This window comes from Panulirus ornatus, chromosome 10, assembly GCF_036320965.1.
Source record: "Panulirus ornatus isolate Po-2019 chromosome 10, ASM3632096v1, whole genome shotgun sequence".
NCBI classification, from domain to species: Eukaryota; Metazoa; Arthropoda; class Malacostraca; order Decapoda; family Palinuridae; genus Panulirus; species Panulirus ornatus.
The window spans coordinates 22,076,424-22,089,872 of NC_092233.1; the positions used below are offsets into that span (position 1 = coordinate 22,076,424).

Below are 13,449 nucleotides of genomic sequence, written 5' to 3' on the forward strand. Positions count from 1 at the left end.
ATATATGGACGATTTTTGCAGGGAAAAAATGCAATTGAGTGGGAGATGTATAAAAGAAAGAGACAGGAGGTCAAGAGTAAGGTGCAAGAGGTGAAAAAAAGGGCAAATGAGAGTTGGGGTGAGAGAGTATCATTAAATTTTAGAGAGAATAAAAAGATGTTCTGGAAGGAGGTAAATAAAGTGCGTAAGACAAGGGAGCAAATGGGAACTTCAGTGAAGGGCGCAAATGGGGAGGTGACAACAAGTAGTGGTCATGTGAGAAGGAGATGGAGTGAGTATTTTGAAGGTTTGTTGAATGTGTTTGATGATAGAGTGGCAGATATAGGGTGTTTTGGTCGAGGTGGTGTGCAAAGTGAGAGGGTTAGGGAAAATGATTTGGTAAACAGAGAAGAGGTAGTGAAAGCTTTGCGGAAGATGAAAGCCGGCAAGGCAGCAGGTTTGGATGGTATTGCAGTGGAATTTATTAAAAAAGGGGGTGACTGTATTGTTGACTGGTTGGTAAGGTTATTTAATGTATGTATGACTCATGGTGAGGTGCCTGAGGATTGGCGGAATGCGTGCATAGTGCCATTGTACAAAGGCAAAGGGGATAAGAGTGAGTGCTCAAATTACAGAGGTTTAAGTTTGTTGAGTATTCCTGGTAAATTATATGGGAGGGTATTGATTGAGAGGGTGAAGGCATGTACAGAGCATCAGATCGGGGAAGAGCAGTGTGGTTTCAGAAGTGGTAGAGGATGTGTGGATCAGGTGTTTGCTTTGAAGAATGTATGTGAGAAATACTTAGAAAAGCAAATGGATTTGTATGTAGCATTTATGGATCTGGAGAAGGCATATGATAGAGTTGATAGAGATGCTCTGTGGAAGGTATTAAGAATATATGGTGTGGGAGGCAAGTTGTTAGAAGCAGTGAAAAGTTTTTATCGAGGATGTAAGGCATGTGTACGTGTAGGAAGAGAGGAAAGTGATTGGTTCTCAGTGAATGTAGGTTTGCGGCAGGGGTGTGTGATGTCTCCATGGTTGTTTAATTTGTTTATGGATGGGGTTGTTAGGGAGGTAAATGCAAGAGTTTTGGAAAGAGGGGCAAGTATGAAGTCTGTTGGGGATGAGAGAGCTTGGGAAGTGAGTCAGTTGTTGTTCGCTGATGATACAGCGCTGGTGGCTGATTCATGTCAGAAACTGCAGAAGCTGGTGACTGAGTTTGGTAAAGTGTGTGGAAGAAGAAAGTTAAGAGTAAATGTGAATAAGAGCAAGGTTATTAGGTACAGTAGGGTTGAGGGTCAAGTCAATTGGGAGGTGAGTTTGAATGGAGAAAAACTGGAGGAAGTGAAGTGTTTTAGATATCTGGGAGTGGATCTGGCAGCGGATGGAACCATGGAAGCGGAAGCGGATCATAGGGTGGGGGAGGGGGCGAAAATTCTGGGGGCCTTGAAGAATGTGTGGAAGTCGAGAGCATTATCTCGGAAAGCAAAAATGGGTATGTTTGAAGGAATAGTGGTTCCAACAATGTTGTATGGTTGCGAGGCGTGGGCTATGGATAGAGTTGTGCGCAGGAGGATGGATGTGCTGGAAATGAGATGTTTGAGGACAATGTGTGGTGTGAGGTGGTTTGATCGAGTGAGTAACGTAAGGGTAAGAGAGATGTGTGGAAATAAAAAGAGCGTGGTTGAGAGAGCAGAAGAGGGTGTTTTGAAGTGGTTTGGGCACATGGAGAGAATGAGTGAGGAAAGATTGACCAAGAGGATATATGTGTCGGAGGTGGAGGGAACGAGGAGAAGAGGGAGACCAAATTGGAGGTGGAAAGATGGAGTGAAAAAGATTTTGTGTGATCGGGGCCTGAACATGCAGGAGGGTGAAAGGAGGGCAAGGAATAGAGTGAATTGGAGCGATGTGGTATACCGGGGTTGACGTGCTGTCAGTGGATTGAATCAAGGCATGTGAAGCGCCTGGGGTAAACCATGGAAAGCTGTGTAGGTATGTATATTTGCGTGTGTGGACGTATGTATATACATGTGTATGGGGGGGGGGGGTTGGGCCATTTCTTTCGTCTGTTTCCTTGCGCTACCTCGCAAACGCGGGAGACAGCGACAAAGTATAATAAAAAAAAAAAATATATATATATATATATATATATATATATATATATATATATATATTTTTTTTTTTATACTATTCGCCATCTCCCGCATTAGCGAGGTAGCGCAAAGAACAGAGGACTGGGCCTTTGAGGGAATATCCTCACCTGGCCCCCTTCTCTTCTCCTTCTTTTGGAAAATTAAAAAAAAAAAAAAAAACCCGAGAGGGGAGGATTTCCAGCCACCCGCTCCCTCCCCTTTTAGTCGCCTTCTACGACACGCAGGGAATACGTGGGAAGTATTCTTTCTTCCCATATATATAATTGTATACGTTGAGATGTATAGGTATGTATATTTGCGTGTGTGGACGTGTATGTATATACATGTGTATGTGGGTGGGTTGGGCCATTCTTTCGTCTGTTTCCTTGCGCTACCTCGTCAACGCGGGAGACAGCGACAAAGCAAAATCAATATATATATATATATATATATATATATATATATATATATATATATATATATATATATATATATATATATATATATATATATATATATATATATATGGCATTGCAGTGGAATTTATTAAAAAAGGGGGTGACTGTATTGTTCACTGGTTGGTAAGGTTATTTTATGTATGTATTATTCATGGTGAGGTGCCTGAGGATTAGCGGAATGCTTGCATAGTGCCATTGTACAAAGGCAAAGGGGACAAAGGTGAGTGCTCAAATTACAGAGGTATATGTTTGTTGAGTATTCCTGGGAAATTATGTGGGAGGGCATTGATTGAGAGGGTGAAGGCATGTACAGAGCATCAGATTGGGGAAGAGCAATGTGGTTTCAGAAGTGGTAGAGGATGTGTGGATCAGGTGTTTGCTTTGAAGAATGTATGTGAGAGATACTTAGAAAAGCAAATGGATTTGTATGTAGCATTTATGTATCTGGAGAAGGCATATGATAGAGTTGATAGAGATGCTCTGTGGAAGGTATTAAGAATATATGGTGTGGGAGGCAAGTTGTTAGAAGCAGTGAAAGGTTTTTATCGAGGATGTAAGGCATGTGTACGTGTAGGAAGAGAGGAAAGGGATTGGTTCTCAGTGAATTTGGGTATGCGGCAGGGGTGTGTGATGTCTCCATGGTTGTTTAATTCATTTATGGATGGGGTTGTTAGGGAGGTGAATGCATGGGTTTTGGAAAGAGGGGCAAGTATGAAGCCTGTTCTGGATGAGAGAGCTTGGGAAGTGAGTTAGTTGTTGTTCGCTGATGATACAGCGCTGGTGGCTGATTCATGTAAGAAACTGCAGAAGCTGGTGACTGAGTTTGGTAAAGTGTGTGAAAGAAGGAAGCTGAGTGTAAATGTGAATAAGAGAAAGGTCATTAGGTACAGTAGGGATGAGGGTCAAGTCAATTGGGAGGTGAGTTTGAATGGAGAAAAAGTGGAGGAAGTGAAGCGTTTTAGATATCTGGGAGTGGATTTGGCAGCGGATGGAACCATGGAAGCGGAAGTGAATCATAGGGTGGGGGAGGGGGCGAAAATTCTGGGAGCGTTGAAGAATGTGTGGAAGTCGAGAACATTATTTTGGAAAGCAAGAATGGGTATGTTTGAAGGAATAGTGGTTCCAGCAATGTTGTATTGTTGCGAGGCGTGGGCTATAGATAGAGTTGTGCGCAGGAGGGTGGATGTGCTGGAAATGAGATGTTTGAGGACAATATGTGGTGTGAGGTGGTTTGATCGAGTAAGTAATGTAAGGGTAAGAGAGATGTGTGGTAATGAAAAGAGAGTAGTTGAGAGAGCAGAAGAGGGTGTTTTGAAATGGTTTGGTCACATGGAGAGAATGAGTGAGGAAGGATTGACCAAGAGGATATATGTGTCAGAGGTGGAGGGAACGAGGAGAAGTGGGAGACCAAATTGGAGGTGGAAAGATGGAGTGAAAAAGATTTTGAGTGATCGGGGCCTGAACATGCAGGAGGGTGAAAGGCGTGCAAGGAATAGAGTGAATTGGACGATGTGGTATACTGGGGTTCGACGTGCTGTAATGGAATTTAACCAAGACATGTGAAGCGTCTGGGGTAAACCATGGAAAGCTGTGTAGGTATGTATATTTGCGTGTGTGGACGTATGTATATACATGTGTATGTGGGTGGGTTGGGCCATTTCTTTCGTCTGTTTCCTTGCGCTACCTCGCAAACGCGGGAGACAGCGACAAAGTATAAAAAAAAAAAAAAAATATATATATATATATATTATATATTATATATATATATATATATATATATCACTTGGATAGGGGATTAAGAATGCTTCCCACGTATTCCTGAGCTGTTGTAGAAGGCGACTAAAAGGGAGGGAGCGGGGGCTGGAAATCCTCCCCTCTCGTTTTTTTTTCTAATTTTTCCAAAAGATGTTCCGGAACAGAGGGGGCCAGGTGAGGATATTCCAAAAGAGGCCCAGTTCTCTGTTCTTGACGCTACCTCGCTAACGCGGGGTAAATGGCAAATAGTTTAAAAGAAAAAAAAAGATATATATATATATATATATATATATATATATATATATATATATATAATATATATATTTTGTCGCTGTTTTCCGCGTTGGCGAGGTAGCGCAAGGAAACAGACGAAAGAATGGCCCAACCCACCCACATACACATGTATATACATAAAACGTCCACACGCATTATACATACATATACACTTCATCGTTTATACATACATATACATATATACACATGTACATATTCATACATGCTGCCTTCATCCATTTCGCACGCCACCCGCCACACATGAAATTGCAACCCCCTCCCCCCGCGTTGACTGCGCGATATAGCGTAGGAAAAGACAACAAAGGCCTCATTCGTTCACACCTGTCTCTAGTCATGTGTAATGCACCGAAACCACAGCTCCCTTTCCACATTCAGGCCCACTAAACTTCCCATGGTTTAATCTGACGGTTCACATGCCCTGGTTCAATCCATTGACAGCACGTCTACCCCGTATACTACATCGTTCCAGTTCACTCTATTCCTTGCACGCCCCGATCGCTCAAAATCTTTTCACTCCATCCTTCCACTTCCAATTTGGTCTCCCACTTCTCTTTGTTTCCCCCACCTGACTCACATATCCTCTTTGTCAATCTTTCCTCACTCATTCTCTCCATGTGGACCAAACCATTTCATTACACTCTCTTCTGCTCTCTCAACCACTCTCTTTCTGTTACCACACATCTCTCACAACTCATTATCATTTCTTACTCTTTAAAACCACCTCTTGCATTCACCTCCTGACAACCCCATCCATAAACAAATTACTTTGAATTCCGGTTTATGGGAAAATATGTTTATTCTAACAAAGACAAATATATTAAGATATTGATACAGTTATTATTTGTTGAGTTTGTTCTACTTATATTTTTAGTATACCCGCATTATGGAAACAAAGCAATCGTCACTGCTTATGAATTGACTCTCTGCACTTGGGATTGGTTATAACACGATTGTATTGTATGACGGATCAGCCCGCGCTTGCCTTGAACTGATCGCTGTAAGTTGTAGGTCAGTGTGCCGTGGAAGGGTCATTGCCAGAACCTCTCGGCGGGGATGAAAGGTTCAGTTGGGCGGGGTACGGCCGCGCCTCCACACCAGCGGCCGGGGTGTTCCGCTACCACAGCGAGTGTAATACAAGCCTCGCACCTCCGACGCATCGTCTGACGCCCACCAACGGGTAAGTGCTCTCGCAAAAGTTTTCGTGGTCAGACCTGAATAACCCTTTTTTGTATATTGGTTTCTCTTTACTGTCGTTCTCACCACAAATGGCAATCTCAAGAAAAGAAAAAACCGACCTAAGTATGGGAAAAAGGGCTCTCCCAACTATCTACCTCCGCTTCACTTCCTCCTTTCCCCTCTCCTTCCTTCCTTCCTCTCCCTACCCCCCTCCTCTCTACAGTTCTATTATAGTTCACAATGTCGCGTGTTTAAGTTGAGCCTAAAGGATATCTTGATGTGTTATTCGAGAGATGTGTGTGTGCCCTGAATATGATAAATGTCTGTTCATATGTAGACGATGGTGATAGGTGATATTTTGAACATTTCATTGTATTGATATATTTTCGTTTTTTTTTTTTTTGTACTTTGATGATACCGATAAGTTACCACGCTCCTTGTGACTATTTTGATGAAGATTCTTATGGTCATATTTTGTAAGAGAACCAGGTTCTGTCTAACGTACGTCACGTGCCTCCCTAATGAATCCTAAAACTGCACATTATCGTTGTGCGGTTTTTACTGAAAGTGGACTAGACGGAAGGTATTGCCATCGTGGACCTAGTGTGCTGTCACATATCTGGAGTTATCTTCATTTGTTTTCGTTTTTCCGAGAAAGTGGTGTTAAGTACCGGAAATATCGACTGGCGTATATACTAAGCCTTGTGTTGTCTTGAAAGATAAGCAGACTGAACCGTTGAATGACGCGAGGGTGTTTTTATTTCATTCTCTTTTTTTCGTACAGTTTATTCAAAGTGTTGTTGATCCTTATCAGAGACGTTTAGGCTGTGGTACGAATATCGTTAACCTCCAGGAAATTGGGCTTTGTGTTATTGTTATTGCGTCACTGTCATTACGGTAGCGAATTTTCCAATTTCTTTTCCCATCACTTTTACACATTTAAGATTTTTTGTTGTTAATGTTGTTTTCTGGTTATACGTAAACCAGATTCACACATATAGAGTCCAAAACATATGGGATAATTATGTTGGAGCTTGTGATAAATTTCCAAATAGAAAACCACAGCATCACTCGTCGCCCTTGACAACCCACAAACCAGTCTCTCTTCGATTTCACGCCAAAGTTTATATACAATTTATTTTCTAGGTCAGCCATACATTCATGGCGTCACAGACACAATACTTTGCGTGACATTTGTCTTTAAGTGGGATAATGTTTAACTGCGATTAGTTTTTTCATTGGATGAAGGTAGTGAATAGGATGGAAACTGTTATCACGATTCACGGACTTATATCTTTAATCTCTCTCTCTCTCTCTTCTCTCTCTCTCTCTCTCTCTCTCTCTCTCTTCTCTCTCTCTCTCTCTCACACACACACACACACACACACACGTTCTGGTATATGTATGTGTTCATACGGGACTCCGCCTTCCTAATGTTTACGGTAACAAGTGAATGTTTAGCGCGGTCTGTTTTTATGACGGGAGGCTTCGCTTTCTCGTCGTTGTGCGACGTTCTGTGGTATAAACTTATGATTTAATCGCATCATTTATTCATTTCTTCGTTTTTTTTTTGTCTTGAACATAATTTTCAAAATTCACATATCGTCTTGATTTTTTTGTATCCTTGGTTTCAATAGCATTTCACCTACTATCTGAATCTGGTTGGCTACAGATATTTGCTGGTATTTTTGTTTCTTCTATCTCTCTCTCTTCTCTCTTCTCTCTCTCTCTATCTCTCTCTCTCTCTCTCTCTCTCTCTCTCTCTCTCTCTATTCTGCAGACTTTTCAATTAAAAGTTGACCACAGCATTTGTGCTGTAACAGATTAGGTTGCCCTATATTTGGCTTTTTGTAACATGGTTTGTCATTAATGGGTTCTAGGTAGTCTCGTGTCGCTTGTTTACTGTTAATTACCTTCGGCGATCATGTGGGAATATATATATATATATATTATTATATATATTATATATATATATATTTATTTATATATATATTTTTTTTTTTTTTTTTTTTTTTTTTCATACTATTCGCTATTTCCCGCGATAGCGAGGTAGCGTTAAGAACAGAGGACTGGGCCTTTGAGGGAATATCCTCACCTGGCCCCCTTCTCTTCTCCTTCTTTTGGAAAATTAAAAAAAAAAAAAAAAAAAAAAAAAACGAGAGGGGAGGATTTCCAGCCCCCCGCTCCCTTCCTTTTAGTCGCCTTCTACGACACCGGCAGGGAATACGTGGGAAGTATTCTTTCTCCCCTATCCCCCAGGGAATATATATATATATATATATATATTATATATATTATATATATATATTATATATATATATATATTTATTTATACATCGCCGTTTCCGCGTTAGCGATGGTAGCATCAGGAACATCCATGCTCAAGCTGTCAAGTGTAACGTATCAAAATCACAGACCTTTCCATGATTTCCCCCGGCCGCCTTACATGCCTGCGTTCGACCCCACCACTACATTCTTCCAGTTCACTTTGTTCCTTGCACGCCTTTCACTCTCCAGTATGTTCAGGTCACGATCAAAAAAATGTTATCATCCGTCCTACAACCTCCAATTTGGTCAACCCCCTTTCCCATTTTCCCTCCATTTGTAACACATGTAACCTTGTTGTTAACCTTTTCTTACTCATTTTCTCTCTATGTCCAAACCATTTTAGCACAACCTCTTTTAGCTCCTTAATCACACCCATTTACTTCTTACTCGATCAAATCCCTCAATCTACATATTGTCTCATTCATCTAATTTCCAACACATCCACTCAACAAATTTTTCAGTGCTCCCAGAAGCTTCGCCTCCTCACCCACCCCATGACTCGCTTCCATTTTCATGGCTCCATTCGCTGTCATGTCCACGCCTGTACACTTCACATCCTCCAATATTTCTCCATTCAACCTTACATCTGATGGGGGCCAGAAGGCCTGGGAAGTGAGTCAGTTGGTGCTTGCTGATGATATGACTCTGGTGGCAGACTAGAATAAGAAATTACAGAAACTAATGTCTAAGTTTGTGATAGTGCGTGAAAGCAGGAAGTTGAGGGTAAGTGTGAGCTTAGGTTATTAAGTTTAGCAGGGAGGAGAGATAGGTTGGTTGGAATGTAAGTTTGCATGGGGGCAACTTGGAGGAAGGGATGGCTTTTGAATTCCTGGGAGTAGACATGGCAACAGATGGAACCATGGGAGCTGAAGTAATACATAGGGCTGGTGGTGGTGATGAGGGGAGGGGGAAGGTCCTGGATGCATTGAGGAGTGTGTGGAAAGAAGCATCACCGTCTGTGAAGGAAAGATGGTATCTTTGATGGTATAGTCGTCCGTCCCGACATGTTGTATGGATGCAGGGAGTGGGCCCAAGATCAGGGAGTATGGAAGCGGTGGATGCGCTGGAAATGAAGTGAGAGAACAATCTGTTGTGTGACTAGGGTTGCCCGTGTAAAAAATCTTATGATGAGTTGGGTGTGGTTGTGAAAAGAGTACGGATGAGAGAGCTGAAGAGGGCGAAACAACAATGTTTTGGACAGACTTTGTGAGGAGAGACTAAGAGGATATACGTACATGTCATACATGGAAAGAAAAAATGGAGAGGAGGGGGACCAAGAACGAAAACGAATAGAGTGAAAGATGCTTTGAGTGACAGGAGCCTAAACTAGCAGGAGGGTGTGAGGCATGCATGGGTAAGAGCGAATTGGAGTGACGTGGTATAAAAGGGCTGACATGCTGTCAGTGTGCTGAACAGAGCATATAAGCAGTCAGGGGCAACCCACCAAAAGGTTTGTGGAGCTTGGCCCTGAATAGTGGGGCCCAGGTTTGAATACTTTATACATGAGAGCTAGAGAGTACATGTGAGCAGATAAGGCCGTTCTTCGGTCGTTCTTGTCGCTACCCGCCATACGGAAAATAGGAAGCGAGTTTGAAAAATGAAGAAATCAGATCGCTGTTTCTCGCGTTAGCGATAGTAGCCCAGGAACAGCGAAGAAAGCCGCATCCTCTCATATCTATTCTCTAACTGTCATGTGTATACCACCGAAACACAGCTCCCTATCCACAAACAGGGTTCCACAGACCTTTCCATGGTTTACCCCGACGCTTCACATGCCCTGGTTCAGCCATTGACAGACAAGTATATTCTCATGGTTCCATTTCTCCTCTCTCTCTCTCTCTCTCTCTCTCTTCTATATATATATATATTATATATATTATATATATATATATATATATATTATATATATATTATATATATATATATTATTATATATATATATATGGAAGAGGGGCAAGTATGAAGCCTGTTCTGGATGAGAGAGCTTGGGAAGTGAGTCAGTTGTTGTTCGCTGATGATACAGCGCTGGTGGCTGATTCATGTGAGAAACTGCAGAAGCTGGTGACTGAGTTTGGTAAAGTGTGTGGAAGAAGAAAGTTAAGAGTAAATGTGAATAAGAGCAAGGTTATTAGGTACAGTAGGGTTGAGGGTCAAGTCAATTGGGAGGTGAGTTTGAATGGAGAAAAACTGGAGGAAGTGAAGTGTTTTAGATATCTGGGAGTGGATCTGTCAGCGGATGGAACCATGGAAGCGGAAGTGGATCATAGGGTGGGGGAGGGGGCGAAAATTCTGGGAGCCTTGAAGAATGTGTGGAAGTCGAGAACATTATCTCGGAAAGCAAAAATGGGTATGTTTGAAGGAATAGTGGTTCCAACAATGTTGTATGGTTGCGAGGCGTGGGCTATGGATAGAGTTGTGCGCAGGAGGATGGATGTGCTGGAAATGAGATGTTTGAGGACAATGTGTGGTGTGAGGTGGTTTGATCGAGTAAGTAACGTAAGGGTAAGAGAGATGTGTGGAAATAAAAAGAGCGTGGTTGAGAGAGCAGAAGAGGGTGTTTTGAAATGGTTTGGGCACATGGAGAGAATGAGTGAGGAAAGATTGACCAAGAGGATATATGTGTCGGAGGTGGAGGAACGAGGAGAAGAGGGAGACCAAATTGGAGGTGGAAAGATGGAGTGAAAAAGATTTTGTGTGATCGGGGCCTGAACATGCAGGAGGGTGAAAGGAGGGCAAGGAATAGAGTGAATTGGAGCGATGTGGTATACCAGGGGTTGACGTGCTGTCAGTGGATTGAATCAAGGCATGTGAAGCGTCTGGGGTAAACCATGGAAAGCTGTGTAGGTATGTATATTTGCGTGTGTGGACGTGTATGTATATACATGTGTATGGGGGGGGGGGGCCATTTCTTTCGTCTGTTTCCTTGCGCTACCTCGCAAACGCGGGAGACAGCGACAAAGTATAATAAAAAAAAAAAAAAAAAAAAAAAAAAAAAAAAAAAAAAAATATATATATATATTTTATTATAAGGACGATTTTTGCAGGGAAAAAATGCAATTGAGTGGGAGATGTATAAAAGAAAGAGACAGGAGGTCAAGAGTAAGGTGCAAAGAGGTGAAAAAAAGGGCAAATGAGAGTTGGGGTGAGAGAGTATCATTAAATTTTAGGGAGAATAAAAAGATGTTCTGGAAGGAGGTAAATAAAGTGCGTAAGACAAGGGAGCAAATGGGAACTTCAGTGAAGGGCGCAATATGGGGAGGTGACAACAAGTAGTGGTCATGTGAGAAGGAGATGGAGTGAGTATTTTGAAGGTTTGTTGAATGTGTTTGATGATAGAGTGGCAGATATAGGGTGTTTTGGTCGAGGTGGTGTGCAAAGTGAGAGGGTTAGGGAAAATGATTTGGTAAACAGAGAAGAGGTAGTGAAAGCTTTGCGGAAGATGAAAGCCGGCAAGGCAGCAGGTTTGGATGGTATTGCAGTGGAATTTATTAAAAAAGGGGGTGACTGTATTGTTGACTGGTTGGTAAGGTTATTTTATGTATGTATGACTCATGGTGAGGTGCCTGAGGATTGGCGGAATGCGTGCATAGTGCCATTGTACAAAGGCAAAGGGGATAAGAGTGAGTGCTCAAATTACAGAGGTATAAGTTTGTTGAGTATTCCTGGGAAATTATATGGGAGGGTTATTGATAGAGAGGGTGAAGGCATGTACAGAGCATCAGATTGGGGAAGAGCAATGTGGTTTCAGAAGTGGTAGGTGATGTGTGGATCAGGTGTTTGCTTTGAAGAATGTATGTGAGAGATACTTAGAAAAGCAAATGGATTTGTATGTAGCATTTATGTATCTGGAGAAGGCATATGATAGAGTTGATAGAGATGCTCTGTGGAAGGTATTAAGAATATATGGTGTGGGAGGCAAGTTGTTAGAAGCAGTGAAAGGTTTTTAGCGAGGATGTAAGGCATGTGTACGTGTAGGAAGAGAGGAAAGTGATTGGTTCTCAGTGAATTTGGGTATGCGGCAGGGGTGTGTGATGTCTCCATGGTTGTTTAATTTATTTATGGATGGGGTTGTTAGGGAGGTGAATACAAGGGTTTTGGAAAGAGGAGCAAGTATGCAGCCTGTTCTGGATGAGAGAGCTTGGGAAGTGAGTCAGTTGTTGTTCGCTGATGATACAGCGCTGGTGGCTGATTCATGTGAGAAACTGCAGAAGCTGGTGACAGTTTGGTAAAGTGTGTGAAAGAAGGGAGCTGAGAGTAAATGTGAATAAGAGAAAGTTCATTAGGTACAGTAGGGATGAGGGTCAAGTCAATTGGGAGGTGAGTTTGAATGGAGAAAAAGTGGAGGAAGTGAAGCGTTTTAGATATCTGGGAGTGGATTTGGCAGCGGATGGAACCATGGAAGCGGAAGTGAATCATAGGGTGGGGGAGGGGGCGAAAATTCTGGGAGCGTTGAAGAATGTGTGGAAGTCGAGAACATTATTTTGGAAAGCAAGAATGGGTATGTTTGAAGGAATAGTGGTTCCAGCAATGTTGTATGGTTGCGAGGCGTGGGCTATAGATAGAGCTGTGCGCAGGAGGGTGGATGTGCTGGAAATGAAATGTTTGAGGACAATATGTGGTGTGAGGTGGTTTGATCGAGTAAGTAATGTAAGGGTAAGAGAGATGTGTGGTAATGAAAAGAGAGCGGTTGAGAGAGTAGAAGAGGGTGTTTTGAAATGGTTTGGTCACATGGAGAGAATGAGTGATTAAGGATTGACCAAGAGGATATATGTGTCAGAGGTGGAGGGAACGAGGAGAAGTGGGAGACCAAATTGGAGGTGGAAAGATGGAGTGAAAAAGATTTTGAGTGATCGGGGCCTGAACATGCAGGAGGGTGAAAGGCGTGCAAGGAATAGAGTGAATTGGAACGATGTGGTATACTGGGGTCGACGTGCTGTGAATGGATTGAACCAAGGCATGTGAAGCGTCTGGGGTAAACCATGGAAAGTTGTGTGGGGCCTGGATGTGGAAAGGGAGCTGCGGTTTGGGTGCATTACACATGACAGCTAGAGACTGAGTGTGAACGAATGAGGCCTTTGTTGTCTTTTTCTAGCGCTACCTCGCACACATGAGAGGGGGGAGGGGGTTGTTATTCCATGTGTGGCGAGGTGGTGATGGGACTGAATAAAGGCAGACAGTATGAATCATGTACATGTGTATGTATGTATATGGCTGTGTATGTATCTATATGTATACATTGAGATATATAGGTATGTATATTTGCGTGTGTGGACGTGTATGTATATACATGTGTATGTGGGTGGGTTGGGCCATGCTTTCGTCTGTTT

General features: G+C 42.4%; 1 protein-coding gene across 3 annotated transcripts in view; it reads left to right on the top strand.

The window, feature by feature from the left end:
- The window catches only part of LOC139750824 (uncharacterized), a 54,318-nt gene that overhangs the window by 17,408 nt on the left and 23,461 nt on the right, over positions 1 to 13,449 (top strand). Inside the window, exon 1 of one of the 3 annotated variants that reach the window (XM_071665595.1) lies at positions 5,709 to 5,795. The exons of the other annotated variants lie outside the window; for them this stretch is intronic. The gene's annotated coding sequence lies outside the window, so the exon portion shown is untranslated. Of the gene's footprint in view, positions 1 to 5,708; positions 5,796 to 13,449 lie in introns of those variants that run through there. 3 annotated transcript variants of the gene reach the window in all.